A 19,258-nucleotide genomic window follows, 5' to 3' on the forward strand; every position below is an offset into this window, starting at 1 on the left:
TGTTGCTATGATAGCAATGTTATGACCAAGTTCGGTGACTTGGCATACAGGGTGAACCGGATGGTTCATCCCTCAACAGATATATTGGTATCCGTAACCTGTTCTTCAAGAGTAATTCTTTAAATTGATGCATAAACAATGATCATTCCACCCTGATGAGTTATACTAGAAATGCATGATATTGTTACCCTTCACTTTCATTGTTCATATCATTGGCTGTTTGCGAGTACATTCAAAGTACTCATTAGCTTGCCACTGGTTATGTTATTGACCAGGCATGGAAGGACCGGAGTTTGGACATGAGTACGTCTTCGGCGACACCCCTGCGAACTAGGACGCTTCCGAGTCAGAATGCCTATCGATGTAGGCTTGATGGCATGGGCACCCGCTTAGCCCCGTTGTTTTCCGCTATTAGTGTATCCGTGTGATTTGTCCTTAGGCCCTGTCTTGTGAACTTGACCCTTCGGTCACGTGTTGTAATAATCGATACTTGGATGTAAGACTCTTTATTCAGTATCTCTATTCGGTGAGCATTGATCTCTGGGATCACTGAGCACGGCGATTCTCGACTAGTAAGTCGGGGTCCCCACAGAGCTGGTATCAGAGCCATCCTGACTACAGGAAGCCTTAGGTAGCATGGATGATAACCGGACAATTAGTGCACATAGATTGACCCGAGAACCGCACCCACTATATATTTCTAACCCTCTCCTCTACACCTTGTAGATGGCCTTCGTACCCCAGACGCTTCTAGAAACGGGCTTTCCTCTGCTCTTGAGTGATAGCCTTGAGAAGTGTCAAGTGTGTCGCACGCCCGTCTTTCTCTACCACGAACACTCGGTCAACGCCCACACCAAGGAGTATCACGTGGACGTGATAGTGAAGGCTAATGACTCCCCAACTAGCTGGTTCTTTGAAGGGCCACAAATGGAGGATCTGATGTTGGCCGTGGAGACTGCAGCACGAGAGGCACTCGTGCGACTCCCGACATCCTTCCTGAGATGGCGAATGAACCCGCTACTCGTCACTTACCTTTTGTTAAGGATAAGATAGACGGAAGCTAGAAACTCAACCCCTCATCTGAGGACGGGATGCCATTAAGGTTTCAGACCTACTTCAGCCTCTCCTCAGACACCTTGACGCATCTTTTGATCAAGGAGTCAACTAGGATTCGCCAAGAGCTGCACCAAGTTAAGGACCTACTTTGTATGGAGAAGATGAAGAACAGCAAGGTGAAGAAAGAAGGAGCACCTTTGATATCACCTGGCTTTGTGTTCCGAGGAGGAATACCCCCGCTTCAGGCGGTTCCTCTTCAGAGTCGACTCTTAACCGCAGAAGAGTACACCGAGCTTTTCGCTACCTCACCAACCAAGAGACATCGAGATGGACTACTTCCTTCCCCTACTCCTTCAAGGAAAGGAAGCACTAATGAAGATGAAGACAGAGATGAAGATGAAGACGAAGATCGCACATAGCCGGCTTATGAGACCACATAGTCGATCGCGTAGCAGCGTAGGGTGCACCGAGCGTAGGAGTTCTTGTATCAGTATGTTATGACCCGGATGTTGTGTGAACCTGTTGGATGCAAGTCGCATTCTGCCTTGAGCAGCGTGTGAGCGACTGCATTGCTTGCTTTTAAATTAATGTAATAGTTCTTTCAAAAACCTTTGTCATAAAATCCTTGCACACTAGCACACACAAGACCCCCCCCCCTCTTTACTAGAACGTCACCCCTTTCGAGTGCAACCAGTTCAGTAGAATTTGACCTGTCTACTCCCCTGACAGAATGGTGAATGCAACTCGCAACAGGACTTTCGGCAACCTCGGCTCTGCCTCTTCAGGACAGCAGCAGGGAACCGGAGGGGAAGCTCAAGCTGGAGATCACCATGTGCAGCAAGACGATATTCCTCCGCCACCACCTCCCCCTGAAAGCTTGACCATGGCTCAGTTCCTTCAAGATGTTCGGGAGGAGCGTCAAGCCAACAATGCCGCTATCCGGCAGCTGGCTCAAACCTTGGTGAACCACCCGCCGCAGAACGGGAATGGCAACGGTCGCTCAACTCTCTGTGAGTTTATGCGGACTACGCCGCCCATATTCACGGAGACGACTGAGCCCTTGGAGGCTGATGACTGGATCCGCACTATCGAAGACCTTCTCATGTTGGTCAAGTGCACTGACGACAACGAGAAAGTTCTCTACGCAACCCACTGTCTCGGAGGCACAGCCAGAGCTTGGTGGGATGGATTTCAGATCATGCGAGCCGGGCAAGTCATCACTTGGGCAATGTTCAAGGATAGATTCCGCGCCGCTCACATTCCTCCGGGGATGATGACCATTAAGAAGCGGGAATTCCGAGTCTTAAGGCAAGGCAGTGGATCAGTCAAGGAGTATTTGCAGAAGTTCAACCTTCTATCAAGGTATGCACCTGAAGATGTCAGCACTGAGGCTGCCAGAGTGGAGCGCTTTATGGAAGGACTGTAGAAGTCACTCCAATATCAACTGGATGTTTGTGAATGTCGGACCTTCAGTGACCTGGTTAATAAGGCTCTTATGTTGGAAGACAAGCGTCGTGCAATGGACGACACTCGTAAGCGCAAGCTGATAAGTAGTGGAGGACCGATCAACTCGAAACCACGACCATGGCAGTCAGCCCCAGCAAGACCCAACTATCAGCAGCAACAGTACAAGCATCCAACATTTCGCGAGAATTTCCAACCTCAGCAAGTTAGCGTCAAGCCAGCAAGCACTCCGCCAAACAACGGTGGCAGCAAGACCAATCTTCAAGCGCAAGTTACCTGTTTCGGGTGTGGACAACCAGGGCACTATTCCAGGCAGTGCCCCAATAAGAAACCTGATGTTCCGTGGCCTAATGCGTCAAATCTAGGCCAAGGAGCACGGATACGTCTCCAACGTATCTACTTCTCCAAACTCTTTTGCCCTTGTTTTGGACTATAGTTTGCATGATTTGAATGGAACTAACCTGGACTGACGCTGTTTTCAGCAAAATTGCATTGGTGTTATTTTTGTGCAGAAATCAAAGTTCTCCAAACGTCCTGAAAATTTACGGGGAGAAGTTTTGGAAAATATCAAAAACATCTGCGGCAAGTTCCACCTCAAGGGGTGGGCCAGTGGGCCACAAGCCCTGCTCCGCCACCACCCCCTGGTGGCGGTGGACAGGCTTGTGGGGCCCACAGGCACCTGCCTCCCCCAACTCCAGCTCTATAAGTTGCCTTTCGTCCCAAAAAAAAGAAGTTTTCGTCGCGTTTTCGATACGGAGGCGCCGCCACCTCCTGTTCTTCATCTGGAGGGCAGATCTGGAGTCCGTCTTGGGCTCCGGAGAGGGGAAATCGTCGCCATCATCATCATCAACCTTCTTCCCTCTCCAATTCCATGAAGCTCTTCGTCGTTCGTGAGTAATCTGTTCGTAGGCTCGCTGGGCGGTGATGAGTAGGATGAGATCTATCATGTAATCAAGTTAGTTTTGATGGGGATTGATCCCTAGTATCCACTATGTTCTGAGATTGATGTTGCTACTACTTTTCCATGCTTAATGCTTGTCACTAGGGCCCGAGTGCCATGGTTTCAGATCTGAAATTATTATGTTGTCACCAATATATGTGTGTTTTAGATTCGATCTTGCAAGTTGTAGTTACCTACTATGTGTTATGACCCGGAAACACCGGAGTGACAATAACCGGAACCACTCCCGGTGATGACCATAGTTTGAGGAGTTCATGTGTTCACCAAGTGCGTTGGTCCGGTTCTTTAGTAAAAGGAGAACCTTAATATCGTGTAGTTTCCTTTTGGACCTGCTGCCACGGGAGGGATGGACAATAGATGTCATGCAAGTTCTTTTCCCTAAGCACGTATGACGACACAGGGAATGCATGCCTACATCACATTGATGAACGAGAGCTAGCCACATATCTCTCCGTTTTATAGCTGTTGCATGATGAATATCATCCAAACAAATCACCGACCCATTGGCTACGAGTTTGTCCTACTGCTGTTGTTACTTGTCTTGCTTTGTTACTGCTGCTACTTCTGTTGCTACTGCTGTTACTTGTCTTGCTCTGCTGCTACTACTGTTGCTACTGTTGTTACTTGTCTTGCTCTGCTGCTGCTACTACTGTTGCTACTGCTATTACTTGTCTTGCTCTGCTGCTACTACTGTTGCTATTACTGTAGCTTGCTACTGTTGCTACTTGCTACTGCTGTAACTACTGTTGTTCCTTGCCTCTGCTATTGCTCGTTACACTGCTACTACCTGCTACACTGTTGATTCGCTGACCGTTGACGGGAATTGACAACTTCCATCAACGCGGCAACTAGGCGCCATTGATACAATCGTTAGGAATGTTGGAATTATGCCCTAGAGGCAATAATAAATATATAGTTATTATTATAATTCCTGTATCAAGATAATCGTTTATTATCCATGCTATAATTGTATTGAATGAAGACTTATATACATGTGTGGATACATAGACAAAACACTGTCCCTAGCAAGCCTCTAGTTGGCTAGCCAGTTGATCAAACATAGTCAGGGTCTTCTAATTATGTACAAGGTGTTGTTGCTTGATAACTGGATCACGTCATTAGGAGAATCACGTGATGGACTAGACCCAAACTAATAGACGTAGCATGTTGATCGTGTCATTTTGTTGCTACTGTTTTCTGCGTGTCAAGTATTTGTTCCTATGACCATGAGATCATATAACTCACTGACACCGGAGGAATGCTTTGTGTGTATCAAACGTCGCAACGTAACTCGGTGACTATAAAGATGCGCTACAGGTATATCCGAAGGTGTTTGTTGAGTTAGTATGGATCGAGACTGGTATTTGTCACTCCGTGTGACGGAGAGGTATCTCGGGGCCCACTCGGTAATACAACATCACACACAAGCCTTGCAAGCAATGTGACTTAGTGTAAGTTGTGGGATCTTGTATTACGGAATGAGTAAAGAGACTTGCCGGTAAACGAGATTGAAATAGGTATGCGGATACTGACGATCGAATCTCGGGCAAGTAACATACCGAAGGACAAAGGGAATGACATACGAGATTATATGAATCCTTGGCACTGAGGTTCAAACGATAAGATCTTCATAGAATATGTGGGATCCAATATGGGCATCCAGGTCCCGCTATTGGATATTGACCGAGGAGTCACTCGGGTCATGTCTGCATAGTTCTCGAACCCGCAGGGTCTGCACACTTAAGGTTCGACGTTGTTTTATGCGTATTTGAGTTATATGGTTGGTTACCGAATGTTGTTCGGAGTCCCGGATGAGATCACAGACGTCATGAGGGTTTCCGGAATGGTCCGGAAACGAAGATTGATATATAGGATGACCTCATTTGATTACTAGAAGGTTTTCGGAGTTACCGGGAATGTACCGGGAATGACGAATGGGTTCCCGGTATTCACCGGCGGGGGCAACCCACCCCAGGGAAGCCCATAGGCCTTGGGGGTGGCGCACCAGCCCTTGGTGGGCTGGTGGGACAACCCAAGAAGGCCCTATGCGCCAAGGATAGAAAATCAAAGAGAAAGAAAAAAAAAGGAGGTGGGAAAGGAGAGAAGGACTCCACTTTCCAATCCTAGTTGGACTAGGATTGGAGGAGGACTCCTCCTCCCTTGGTGGTGCAGCCCTTGGGGCTCCTTGAGCCTCAAGGCAAGCCTCCCCTCCCTCCTCCTATATATATGGAGCAATTAGGTCTGATTTGAGACAACTTTTCAAAGGCAGCCCGACCACATACCTCCACGGTTTTACCTCTAGATCGCGTTTCTGCGGAGCTCGGGCGGAGCCCTGCCGAGATCAGATCACCACCAACCTCCGGAGCGCCGTCACGCTGCCGAAGAACTCATCTACCTCTCCGTCTCTCTTGCTGGATCAAGAAGGCCGAGATCATCGTCGAGCTGTACGTGTGCTGAACGCGGAGGTGCCGTCCGTTCGGCACTAGATCGTGGGACGGATCGCGGGACGGTTCGTGGGACGGTTCGCGGGGCGGATCGAGGGACGTGAGGACGTTCCACTACATCAACTGCGTTCACTAACGCTTCTGCTGTGCGATCTACAAGGGTACGTAGAACGGAAATCCCCTCTCGTAGATGGACATCACCATGATAGGTCTTCGTGCACGTAGGAAATTTTTTGTTTCCCATGCGACATTCCCCAACAGTGGCATCATGAGCTAGGTTCATGTGTAGATGTCTTCTCGGGTCATGTCTGCATAGTTCTCGAAGCCGCAGGGTGTGCACACTTAAGGTTCGACGTTGTTTTATGCGTATTTGAGTTATATGGTTGGTTACCGAATGTTGTTCGGAGTCCCGGATGAGATCACGGACGTCACAAGGGTTTCCGGAATGGTTCGGAAACGAAGATTGATATATAGGATGACCTCATTTGATTACCGGAAGGTTTTCGGAGTTACCGGGAATGTACCGGGAATGACGAATGGGTTCCGGGTGTTCACCGGGGGGGGGGGGACCCACCCCGGGGAAGCCCATAGGCCTTGGGGGTGGTGCACCAGCCCTTAGTGGGCTCGTGGGACAGCCCAAGAAGGCCCTATGCGCCATAGGAAGAAAATCAAAGAGAAAAGAAAAAAAAGAGGAGGTGGGAAAAAGGGGAAGGACTCCTCCTTCCAAACCTAGTTGGATTCGGTTTGGAAGGGGAGGACTCCCCCCCTTTGCTCGGCCGAACTCCTTGGGGGTCCTTGGACCCCAAGGCAAGGCTCCCTCTCTTCCCCTATATATACGGAGGTTTTAGGGCTGATTTGAGACAACTTTGCCACGGCAGCCCGACCACATATCTCCACGGTTTTACCTCTAGATCGAGTTTTTGCGGAGCTCGGGCGGAGCCCTGCCGAGATAAGATCATCGCCAACCTCCGGAGCGCCATCACGCTGCCGGAGAACTCCTCCACCTCTCCATCTATCTTGCTGGATCAAGAAGGCCGAGATCATCGTCGAGTTGTACGTGTGCTGAACGCGGAGGTGCCGTCCGTTCGGCACTAGATCGTGGGACTGAACGCGGGACGGTTCGCGGGGCGGATCGAGGGACGTGAGGACGTTCCACTACATCAACCGCGTTCACTAACACTTCTGTTGTGCGATCTACAAGGGTACGTAGATCAAATATCCCCTCTGGTAGATGGACATCACCATGATAGGTCTTCGTGCGCGTAGGAAATTTTTTGTTTCCCATGCGACATTCCCCAACAGTGGTATTAGAGCTAGGTTCATGCGTAGATGTCTTCTCGAGTAGAACACAAAATTATTTGTGGGCGGTGATGTGCGTTTTGCTGCCCTCCTTAGTTTTTTCTTGATTCCGCGGTATTGTTGGATCGAAGCGGCTTGGACCGACATTACTCGTACACTTACGAGAGACTGGTTTCATCGCTACGAGTAACCCCGTTGCTCAAAGATGACTGGCAAGTGTCAGTTTCTCCAACTTTAGTTGAATCAGATTTGACCGAGGAGGTCCTTCTATAAGGTTAAATAGCAATTCATATATCTCCGTTGTGGTGTTTGCGTAAGTAAGATGCGATCCTACTAGATACCCATGGTCACCACGTAAAACATGCAACAACAAAACTAGAGGACGTCTAACTTGTTTTTGCAGGGTATGCTTGTGATGTGATATGGCCAACAATGTGATGTGATATATTGGATGTATGAGATGATCATGTTGTAATAGATAATATCGACTTGCACGTCGATGGTACGGCAACCGGCAAGAGCCATAGGGTTGTCTTTAAACTAACGTTTGTGCTTGCAGATGCGTTTACTATTTTGCTAGGATGTAGATTTAGTAGTAATAGCATGAGTAGCACGACAACCCCGATGGCGACACGTTGATGGAGATCATGGTGTGGCGCCAGTGACAAGAAGATCGTGCCGGTGCTTTGGTGATGGAGATCAAGGAGCACGTGATGATGGCCATATCATGTCACGTATGAATTGCATGTGATGTTAATCCTTTTATGCACCTTATTTTGCTTAGAACGATGGTAGCATTATGAGGTGATCTCTCACTAAAATTTCAAGACGAAATTGTGTTCTCCCCGACTGTGCACCATTGCTACAGTTCGTCGTTTCGAGACACCATGTGATGATCGGGTGTGATAGACTCAACGTTCACATACAACGGGTGCAAAACAGTTGCACATGCGGAACACTTGGGTTAAGCTTGACGAGCCTAGCATGTGCAGACATGGCCTCGGAACACATGAGACCGAAATGTCGATCACGAATCATATAGATGATATGATTAGCATAGGGATGCTTACCACTGAAACTATACTCAACTCACGTGATGATCGGACTTGAGCTAGTGTAAGTGGATCATGAACCACTCAAATGACTAGAGAGATGTACTTTTTGAGTGGGAGTTTAGCAAGTAATTTGATTAAGTTAAACTCTAATTATCTTGAACATAGTCTAAGTCCACTTTGAATATATTTGTGTTGTAGATCATGGCTCACCCTGAATTTTAATACGTTCCTAGAGAAAGCTAAGTTGAAAGATGATGGAAGCAACTTTGTAGACTAGGCTCATAATCTTAAGCTAATCTTACAAGCTGGGAAGAAGGATTATGTCCTTAATGCTGCGCTAGGAGATGAACCACCCGCTACGGCTGACCAGGATGTTAAGAACGCTTGGTTAACACGTAAGGAGGACTACTCAGTAGTTCAATGTGCAGTCTTGTATGGCTTAGAACTTGGACTTCAACGTCGCTTTGAGTGTCATGGAGCATATGAGATGTTCCAGGAGTTGATGTTCATCTTTCAGAAGAACGCCCGGATAGGGAGGTATGAGACCTCCGATAAATTCTATGCTTGCAAGATGGAGGAGAATTCGTCTGTCAGTGAACATGTGCTCAAAATGTCTGGGTACTCAAACCGTCTAGCTGAGCTGGGGATTGAACTCCCGCAAGAGGCTATCATTGACAGAATCCTTCAATCACTGCCCCCAAGCTATAAGGGCTTTGTGTTGAACTACAACATGCAAGGGATGAACAAGTCACCCGGCAAGTTGTTTGCGATGTTGAAAGTCGCAGAGTGTGAACTCCGTAAAGAGCATCAAGTGTTGATGGTGAATAAGACCACTAGTTTCAAGAGAAACGGCAAAGGCAAGAAGGGTAATTCAAAGAAGAGCGGCAAGCCAGTTGCCAATCCGACGAAGAAACCCAAAGCTGGACCTAAGCCTGAAACAGAGTGCTACTATTGCAAGGGTATGGGTCACTGGAAGCGCAATTGCCCCAAGTATCTGGCTGATAAGAAGGCGGCCGAAGAAACATCAGGTATATTTGATATACATGTTATTGATGTGTACTTAACAGGCTCTCGTAGTAGTGCCTGGGTATTCGATACCGGTTCTGCTGCTCATATTTGCAACTCGAAATAGGAACTGCGGAATAGACGAAGGCTGGCGAAAGATGAAGTGATGATGCGCGTACGAAATGGTTCCAAGGTTGATGCAATCGCCGTCGGCACAGTTTCACTTCAGTTATCATCAGGATTAGTTATGAACTTGAATCATTGTTATTTAGTGCCTGCGTTGAGCATGAACATTATATCTGGATCTTGTTTATTACGAGACGGTTACTCTTTTAAGTCAGAGAATAATGGTTGTTCTATTTCTATGAGTAACATCTTTTATGGTCATGCACCCAATGTGAGAGGATTGTTCATATTGAATCTTGATAGTGATACACACATACATAACATTGAGACCAAAAGAGTGAGAGTTAACAATGATAGCGCCATATTTTTGTGGCACTGCCGCTTAGGTCATATTGGTGTAAAGCGCATGAAGAAACTCCATGCCGATGGACCTTTGGAGTCACTTGATTTTGATTCACTTGACACGTGCGAACCATGCCTCATGGGCAGGATGACTAAAACTCCGTTCTCCGGAACAATGGAGCGTGCCAGTGACTTGTTGGAGATCATACATACCGATGTGTGCCGTCCGATGAGCGTAGAGGCACGCGGCAGATATCGTTATTTTCTCACCTTCACTGACGATTTGAGTAGATATGGTTATGTCTACTTAATGAAGCACAAGTCTGAAACATTTGAAAAGTTCAAGCAATTTCAGAGCGATGTTGAATATCATCATAACAAGAAGATCAAGTTCCTACGGTCTGATCGTGGGGGTGAGTATCTGAGTTTCGAGTTTGGTGCTCACTTAAGACAATGTGGAATTGTTTCACAGTTGACACCGCCTGGAACACCACAGCGTAATGGTGTGTCCGAACGTCGTAATCGTACTTTATTAGAGATGGTGCGATCTATGATGTCTCTTACCGATTTGCCGTTATCGTTTTGGGGTTATGCATTAGACACAGTTGCATTCACTTTAAATAGGGCACCATCAAAATCCATTGAGACGACACCATACGAACTGTGGTATGGCAAAAGGCCAAAGTTGTCGTTTCTTAAAGTTTGGGGATGTGATGCTTATGTCAAAAAGCTTCAGCCTGAAAAGCTGGAACCCAAAGCGGAAAAGTGCATCTTCATAGGTTACCCAAAAGAGACAGTTGGGTACACCTTCTATCTCAAATCCGAGGGCAAAGTGTTTGTTGCTAAAAACAGAGCTTTTCTCGAGAAGGAGTTTCTCTCGAGAGAATTGAGTGGGAGGAAGATAGAACTTGATGAGGTTGTCGAACCTCTCATCCCTCTGGATGGTGGCGCAGGGCAAGGGGAAACCCGTGTCATTGCGACGCCGGTTGAGGAGGAAGTTAATGATGATTATCATGAAACTCCGGTTCAAGTTCCTGTCGAACCACGCAGGTCGACGAGACCACGTGGTGCTCCAGAGTGGTACAGTAATCCCGTTTGGTCAATCATGTTGTTAGACAACAATGAACCTGCAAATTATGAAGAAGCAATGGTGGGCCCAGATTCCAACAAATGGCTAGAAGCCATGAAGTCCGAGATAGGATCCATGTATGAAAACAAAGTGTGGACTTTGGAAGTACTACCTGAGGGCCGCAAGGCTATTCAGAACAAATGGATCTTTAAGAAGAAGACGGACGCTGACAGCAATGTGACCGTTTATAAAGCTCGACTTGTGGCAAAGGGTTTTTTTCACAAGTTCAAGGAGTTGACTACGATGAGACATTCTCACCCGTAGCGATGCTTAAGTCTGTCAGAATCATGTTAGCAATAGCTGCATTTTTCGATTATGAAATTTGGCAGATGGATGTCAAAACGGCGTTCCTTAACGGTTTCCTTAAGGAAGAGTTGTTTATGATGCAACCCGAAGGTTTTGTCGATCCTAAGAATGCTAACAAGGTGTGCAAGCTCCAGCGATCCATTTATGGACTGGTGCAAGCATCTCGGAGTTGGAACAAACGCTTTGATGAGGTGGTCAAAGCATTTGGGTTTATACAAGTGGTTGGAGAATCTTGTATTTACAAGAAAGTGAGTGGGAGCTTTGTGGCGTTTCTAATATTATATGTGGATGACATATTGCTGATTGGAAACAACGTAGAGTTTTTGGAGAGCATAAAGGATTACTTGAATAAAAGTTTCTCTATGAAGGACCTAGGAGAAGCTGCTTACATTCTAGGCATTAAGATCTATAGGGATAGATCAAAACGCCTGATAGGACTTTCACAAAGCACATACCTTGATAAAGTTTTGAAGAGGTTCAAAATGGAACAGTCCAAGAAAGAGTTCTTGCCAGTTTTACAAGGTACGAGATTGAGTAAGACTCAGTGCCCAGCAACTGATGAGGATAGAGAGCATATGAGCACCGTCCCCTATGCTTCAGCCATAGGTTCTATCATGTATGCAATGTTGTGCACTAGACCGGACGTTAGCCTGGCCATAAGTATGGTAGGAAGGTTCCAGAGTAATCCAGGAGTGGATCACTGGACGGCGGTCAAGAATATCCTGAAGTACCTGAAAAGGACTAAGGAGATGTTTCTCGTGTATGGAGGTGACGAAGAGCTCGTCGTAAAGGGTTACGTCGATGCAAGCTTTGACACAGATCGGGACGACTCTAAGTCGCAAACCGGATACGTATTTATTCTTAATGGGGGTGCGGTAAGCTAGTGCAGTTCCAAGCAAAGCGTCGTAGCAGATTCTACATGTGAAGCGGAGTACATGGCTGCCCTGGAGGCGGCTAAGGAGGGTGTCTGGATGAAGTAGTTCATGACGGATCTTGGTGTGGTGCCGAGCGCACTGAATCCAATAACCTTGTTCTGTGACAACACGGGTGCCATTGACTTAGCAAAGGAACCACGGTTTCACAAGAAGACCAGACACATCAAACGACGCTTCAACCTCATCCGCAACTACGTCGAAGGGGAGGACGTAAATATATGCAAAGTGCACACGGATCTGAATGTAGCAGACCCGCTGACAAAAGCTCTTCCACGGGCAAAGCATGATCAACACCAGAACTATATGGGTGTTAGATTTATTACAATGTAATTCACATGATGATGTGAGGGCTAGATTATTGACTCTAGTGCAAGTGGGAGACTGTTGGAATTATGCCCTAGAGGCAATAATAAATATATAGTTATTATTATAATTCCTGTATCAAGATAATCGTTTATTATCCATGCTATAATTGTATTGAATGAAGACTTATATACATGTGTGGACACATAGACAAAACAATGTCCCTAGCAAGCCTCTAGTTGGCTAGCCAGTTGATCAAAGATAGTCAGGGTCTTCTGATTATGAACAAGGTGTTGTTGCTTGATGACTGGATCACGTCATTAGGAGAATCACGTGATGGACTAGACCCAAACTAATAGACGTAGCATATTGATCGTGTCATTTTGTTGCTACTGTTTTCTGCCTGTCAAGTATTTGTTCCTATGACCATGAGATCATATAACTCACTGACACCGGAGGTATGCTTTGTGTGTATCAAACGTTGCAACGTAACTGGGTGACTATAAAGATGCTCTACAGGTATCTCCGAAGGTGTTCGTTGAGTTAGTATGGATCGAGACTGGGATTTGTCACTCCGTATGACGGAGAGGTATCTCGGGGCCCACTCGGTAATACAACATCACACACAAGCCTTGCAAGCAATGTTACTTAGTGTAAGTTGCGGGATCTTGTATTACGGAAGGAGTAAAGAGACTTGCCGGTAAACGAGATTGAAATAGGTATGCGGATACTGACGATCAAATCTCGGGCAATTAACATACCGAAGGACAAAGGGAATGACATACGGGATTATATGAATCCTTGGCTCTGAGGTTCAAACGATAAGATCTTCGTAGAATATGTAGGATCCAATATGGGCATCCAGGTCCTGCTATTGGATATTGACCGAGGAGTCACTCGGGTCATGTCTACATAGTTCTCGAACCCGCAGGGTCTGCACACTTAAGGTTCGACGTTCTTTTATGCGTATTTGAGTTATATGGTTGGTTACCGAATTTTGTTCGGAGTCCCGGATGAGATTACGGACGTCACGAGGGTTTCCGGAATGGTCCGGGAACGAAGATTGATATATAGGATGACCTCATTTGATTACCGGAAGGTTTTCGGAGTTACCGGGAATGTACCGGGAATGACGAATGGGTTCCGGGTGTTCACCGGGGGGGCAACCCACCCCGGGGAAGCCCATAGGCCTTGGGGGTGGTGCACGAGCCCTTAGTGGGCTGGTGGGACAGCCCAAGAAGGCCCTAGGCACCATAGGAAGAAAATCAAAGAGAAAAAAAAGAGGAGGTGGGAAAAAGGGGAAGGACTCCTCCTTCCAAACCTAGTTGGATTCGGTTTGGAAGGGGAGGACTCCCCCCCTTGGCTCGGCCGAACCCCTTGGGGGTCCTTGGACCCCAAGGTAGGCTCCCCCTCTTCCCCCTATATATACGGAGGTTTTAGGGCTGATTTGAGACAATTTTTCCTAGGCAGCCCGACCACATATCTCCACGGTTTTACCTCTTGATCGTGTTTCTGCGAAGCTCGGGCGGAGCCCTGCCGAGATAAGATCATCACCAACCTCCGGAGCGTCGTCACGCTGCCGGAGAACTCATCTACCTCTCCATCTCTCTTGCTGGATCAAGAAGGCCGAGATCATCGTCGAGCTGTACGTGTGCTGAACGCGGAGGTGCCGTCCGTTCGGCACTAGATCGTGGGACTTATCGCGGGACGGTTCGCGGGGTGGATCGAGGGACGTGAGGACGTTCCACTACATCAACCGCGTTCACTAACGCTTCTGCTGTGCGATCTACAAGGGTACGTAGATCGAATATCCCCTCTCGTAGATGGACATCACCATGATAGGTCTTCGTGCGCGTAGGAAATTTTTTGTTTCCCATGCGACGTTCCCCAACAAGGAATAGTCTGTCGTCAACATATCATTTCTGACACCGTTGTTATCATACTACTTTGTTGTTACTACTGTGCTTGCAGATACTAATCTTTCAGGTCTGGTTGAATCCGACAAATTCAGTTGCTAATACTCGAGAGTATTCTCTCACCTCCTTTAGGCGATCTACAAATTTGGGTCGAATACTCTACCCTTGAAAACTGCTGCGAACCCACGCGCTGGTGGGCCCTCAACAACATTCTTCTATTTCCATTGCCGGGGAGTGCTACTAGCATTCTTCTTGTGCCATTGTAGGAGAAGGCTCGTTGTCATAAGCATTCGTCTAGCTAACACTAGAGATTGCAGGATCAGCACTTTTCTGGCGCCATTGCCGGGGAAACACAGCTGACGTCAGCATTTTTCTGGCGCCGTTGCCGGGGAAGCACACCTGACGTCAGCATTTTTCTGGCGTCGTTGCCGGGGAGGTATTGCTATATTCTCTGAGTCACTTGGGATTTATATCTGCTGATCACTATGAAGAATATGAAGGATCCGAAGACCAAAGTCTTGCCCTCAACTACGAGGGGAGGTAAGGAATTGCCATCTAGCTCTGCACTTGATTCACCTTCAGTTATGAGTAAGTTGGCGACTTCACCTCCTGCTAGAAATCTTGATATGTCACCTATGCTTGATGATGCTTATGATGCTACTGCTAGAGATGCTATGCTTGATACTATGCCTGATGATACTATGCTTGATACTGCTAGAGATGCTATGCTTGATACTGCTTTGCCTGATGATGCTAGAGATGCTATTTTGCCTGATGATGCTATGCTTGATACTGCTTTGCCTGCTGATGCTAGAGATGCTATTTTGCCTGATGATGCTAGAGATGCTATTTTGCCTGATGATGCTATGCTTGATACTGCTAGAGATACTCCTTTGCCTGATGTTCCACTAGGAGTGTTCCTTGATGCTCATATTGGTAGAGTTACTGCCAATGCTCGTGATGCTTCTGAAACTACCGATACTATTGAGATAGAACCTGCTTTTGCTCCTGTTAGATCTAGCTCTCCTAGATATGAATTGCCTGATATACCTGAGGGTTACGTTATGGAGGGAGAGATAGCTGAGGATTTTCTTGCGTGTAAGGATGCCTATGACGCTGAGAAATTTATTCTCAAGTGGAAGGAAAAATCTCGGGAAGCTAGGATGAAAAATGACCCGAAGTTTGCCACTTCGCCTATCTTTGTCACCGATAAGGATTATGAATTCTCTGTCGACCCTGAGATAATCTCTCTAGTCGAATCTAATCCTTTTCACGGTTATGAGTCTGAGACGGTCATAGCCCATCTTGCCAAACTATCCGAAATAGCCAACCTTTTCACTAATGAGGAGAAGATCTGCTACTACTATATCCTTAAGTTGTTTCCTTTCTCTCTAAAGGATGACGCTAAAGCCTGGTTCACCTCTCTTGCTCCTAGATGTGTGCGTAGTCCCGAGGAGATGGTCTATTACTTCTGTGAGAAATATTTCCCTGCCCATAAGAAGCAAGCTGCCTTGCAGGAAATATACAACTTTGCTCAACTCCAAGAAGAGAGTCTTCCACAAGCTTTGGGGAGGCTCCTCCAGCTACAGAATGCTTTGCCTGATCACCCTCTTAAGAAGAACGAGATACTTGATATCCTCTATAAGGGACTTACCGATGCCTCTAGAGACCACCTAGATAGTTGTGCCCGTTGTGTTTTTAGGGAACGAAATGTAGAACAAGCTGAGACTCTACTGAATAACCTCTTGATCAACATTAGTGCTTGGACTATTCCCGAACCACCTCCTAAGCCAACTCCTAAGAAAATAGGTATTCTATTCCTCAGTCCCGAAGATATGCAAGAAGCCAAGAAATCTATGCAAGAGAGAGGCATTAGATCTGAAGATGTCAAAAATCTACCACCTATCGAAGAGATCCACGATCTCGATAACCCGATACAGGTAGTAGAAGTGAATTCTCTGCATAGGTTTGATGAGAGTGATATTCCTTTTGATAAACCTGCTAGCCTATGCTTTGATGAATTTGACAACTTTGTTGCCAAACAACAGAGTTTCAATGATTATGTTAGCAGACATTTGGAACAAAGTACTCGTATGCTTAGCCATTCAAGTGCTTGTGTAGACAGAAATGTCAATGCTCTAAAGCTTCTGAGTAAACATGCCTCTATGATTACTACTCAGGTAGAACAAGTACTTAAAGCTCAGAATGACTTGCTCAATGAATTAAATGACAACTCTGTCAGAGTCATTACTAGAGGAGGCAATATGACTCAGGAACCTTTGTATCCTGAAGGTCATCCTAAGAGAATTGATCAAGATTCTCAAGGAATCAATGCTGATACACCTAGTCATCGTAAGGAGAAGAAGAAGGATGATAGCAACCTGCACGCCAATTCACCAAATACTATCACACCTGAAAAACCTAATGATATTTCTGCGTCTGATGCAGAAACACAATCATGTGATGAACATGAACCTGGTAACAATGTGGATAGTGATGTTCATAATAATTCTCAACCTAGCCATGACGAGGATGTGGAGATTGAACCTACAGTTAATCCTGATAATCCACAACCTAAGAGATACGACAAGAATGACTTCAATGCTAGGAATCATGGTAAAGAAAGAGAGCCATGGGTTCAGAGACCTATGCCCTTTCCTCCTAAGCCATCCAAGAAAAAGTATGATGAGGATTTTGAGCGCTTCGTTGAGATGATAAGACCCGTCTTTCTGCAGATGCGGTTAACTGATATGCTCAAGATGTCTCCGTATGCCAAGTACATGAAAGATATCGTGACTAATAAACGGAAGATACCAGATCTTGAGTGTTGGGGAACGTCGCATGGGAAACAAAAAATTTCCTACGCGCACGAAGACCTATCATGGTGATGTCCATCTACGAGAGGGGATGAGTGATCTACATACCCTTGTAGACCGTACAGCAGAAGCGTTAGAGAACGCGGTTGATGTAGTGGAACGTCCTCACGTCCCTCGATCCGCCCCGCGAACAATCCCGCGATCAGTCCCACGATCTAGTACCGAACGGACGGCACCTCCGCGTTCAGCACACGTACAGCTCGACGATGATCTCGGCCTTCTTGATCCAGCAAGAGAGACGGAGAGGTAGAAGATTTCTCCGGCAGCGTGACGGCACTCCGGAGGTTGGTGATGATCTTGTCTCAGCAGGGCTCCGCCCGAGCTCCGCGGAAACGCGATCTAGAGGAAAAACCATGGAGGTATGTGGTCGGGCTGCCATGGAAAAGTCGTCTCAAATCAGCCCTAAAACCTCCGTATATATAGGTGGGAGGGAGGGGGCCTTGCCTTGGGGCTCAAGGAGCCTCAAGGGGGTCGGCCGAGTCCAAGGGGGAGGACTCTCCCCCCAAACCGAGTTGGACTAGGTTTGGTGGGAGGGAGTCCCCCTCCCTTCCCACCTCCTCCTTTTTTTTCCTTTTTCCTTTGATTTCTTATCCTTGGCGCATAGAGCCCTTTTGGGCTGTCCCACCAGCCCACTAAGGGCTGGTGCGCCACCCTTATGGACTATGGGCTTCCCCGGGGTGGGTTGCCCCCCCCCCCCCCCCGGTGAACCCCCGGAACCCATTCGTCATTCCCGGTACATTCCCGGTAACTCCGAAAACCTTCCGGTAATCAAATGAGGTCATCCTATATATCAATCTTCGTTTTCGGACCATTCCGGAAACCCTCGTGACGTCCGTGATCTCATCCGGGACTCCGAACAACATTCGGTAACCAACCATATAACTCTAATACGCATAAAACAACGTCGAACCTTAAGTGTGCAGACCCTGCGGGTTCAGAACTATGTAGACATGACCCGAGAGACTCCTCGGTCAATATCCAATAGCGGGACCTGGATGCCCATATTGGATCCTACATATTCTACGAAGATCTTATCGTTTGAACCTCAGTGCCAAGGATTCATATAATCCCGTACGTCATTCCCTTTGTCCTTCGGTATGTTACTTGCCCGAGATTCGATCGTCAGTATCCGTATACCTATTTCAATCTCGTTTACCGGCAAGTCTCTTTACTCGTTCCGTAATACAAGATCCCGCAACTTACACTAAGTTACATTGCTTGCAAGGCTTGTGTGTGATGTTGTATTACCGAGTGGGCCCCGAGATACCTCTCCGTCATACGGAGTGACAAATCCCAGTATTGATCCATACTAACTCAACGAACACCTTCGGAGATACCTGTAGAGCATCTTTATAGTCACCCAGTTACGTTGCGACGTTTGATACACACAAAGCATTCCTCCGGTGTCCGTGAGTTATATGATCTCATGGTCATAGGAACAAATACCTGACATGCAGAAAACAGTAGCAACAAAATGACACGATCAACATGCTACGTCTATTAGTTTGGGTCTAGTCCATCACATGATTCTCCTAATGATGTGATCCCGTTATCAAGTGACAACACTTGCCTATGGCCAGGAAACCTTGACCATCTTTGATCAACGAGCTAGTCAACTAGAGGCTTACTAGGGACAGTGTTTTGTCTATGTATCCACACAAGTATTGTGTTTCCAATCAATAAAATTATAGCATGGATAATAAACGATTATCATGAACTAAGAAATATAATAATAACTAATTTATTATTGCCTCTAGGGCATATTTCCAACAGTCTCCCACTTGCACTAGAGTCAATAATCTAGTTCACATCACCATGTGATTCCAACGAATCCAACACCCATATAGTTATGGGGTCTAATCACGTTTTGCTCGTGAGAGAGGTTTTAGTCAACGGTTCTGAAACTTTCAGATCCGTGCGTTCTTTACAAATCTTTATGTCATCTTATAGATGCTGCTACTACGTCCTATTCGTAAATGCTCCAAATATCTACTCTACTATACGAATCCGTTTCACTACTCATAGTTATTCGGATTAGTGT

Source organism: Hordeum vulgare, chromosome 4H (assembly GCF_904849725.1).
Source record: "Hordeum vulgare subsp. vulgare chromosome 4H, MorexV3_pseudomolecules_assembly, whole genome shotgun sequence".
In the NCBI taxonomy this organism is placed as follows: Eukaryota; Viridiplantae; Streptophyta; class Magnoliopsida; order Poales; family Poaceae; genus Hordeum; species Hordeum vulgare.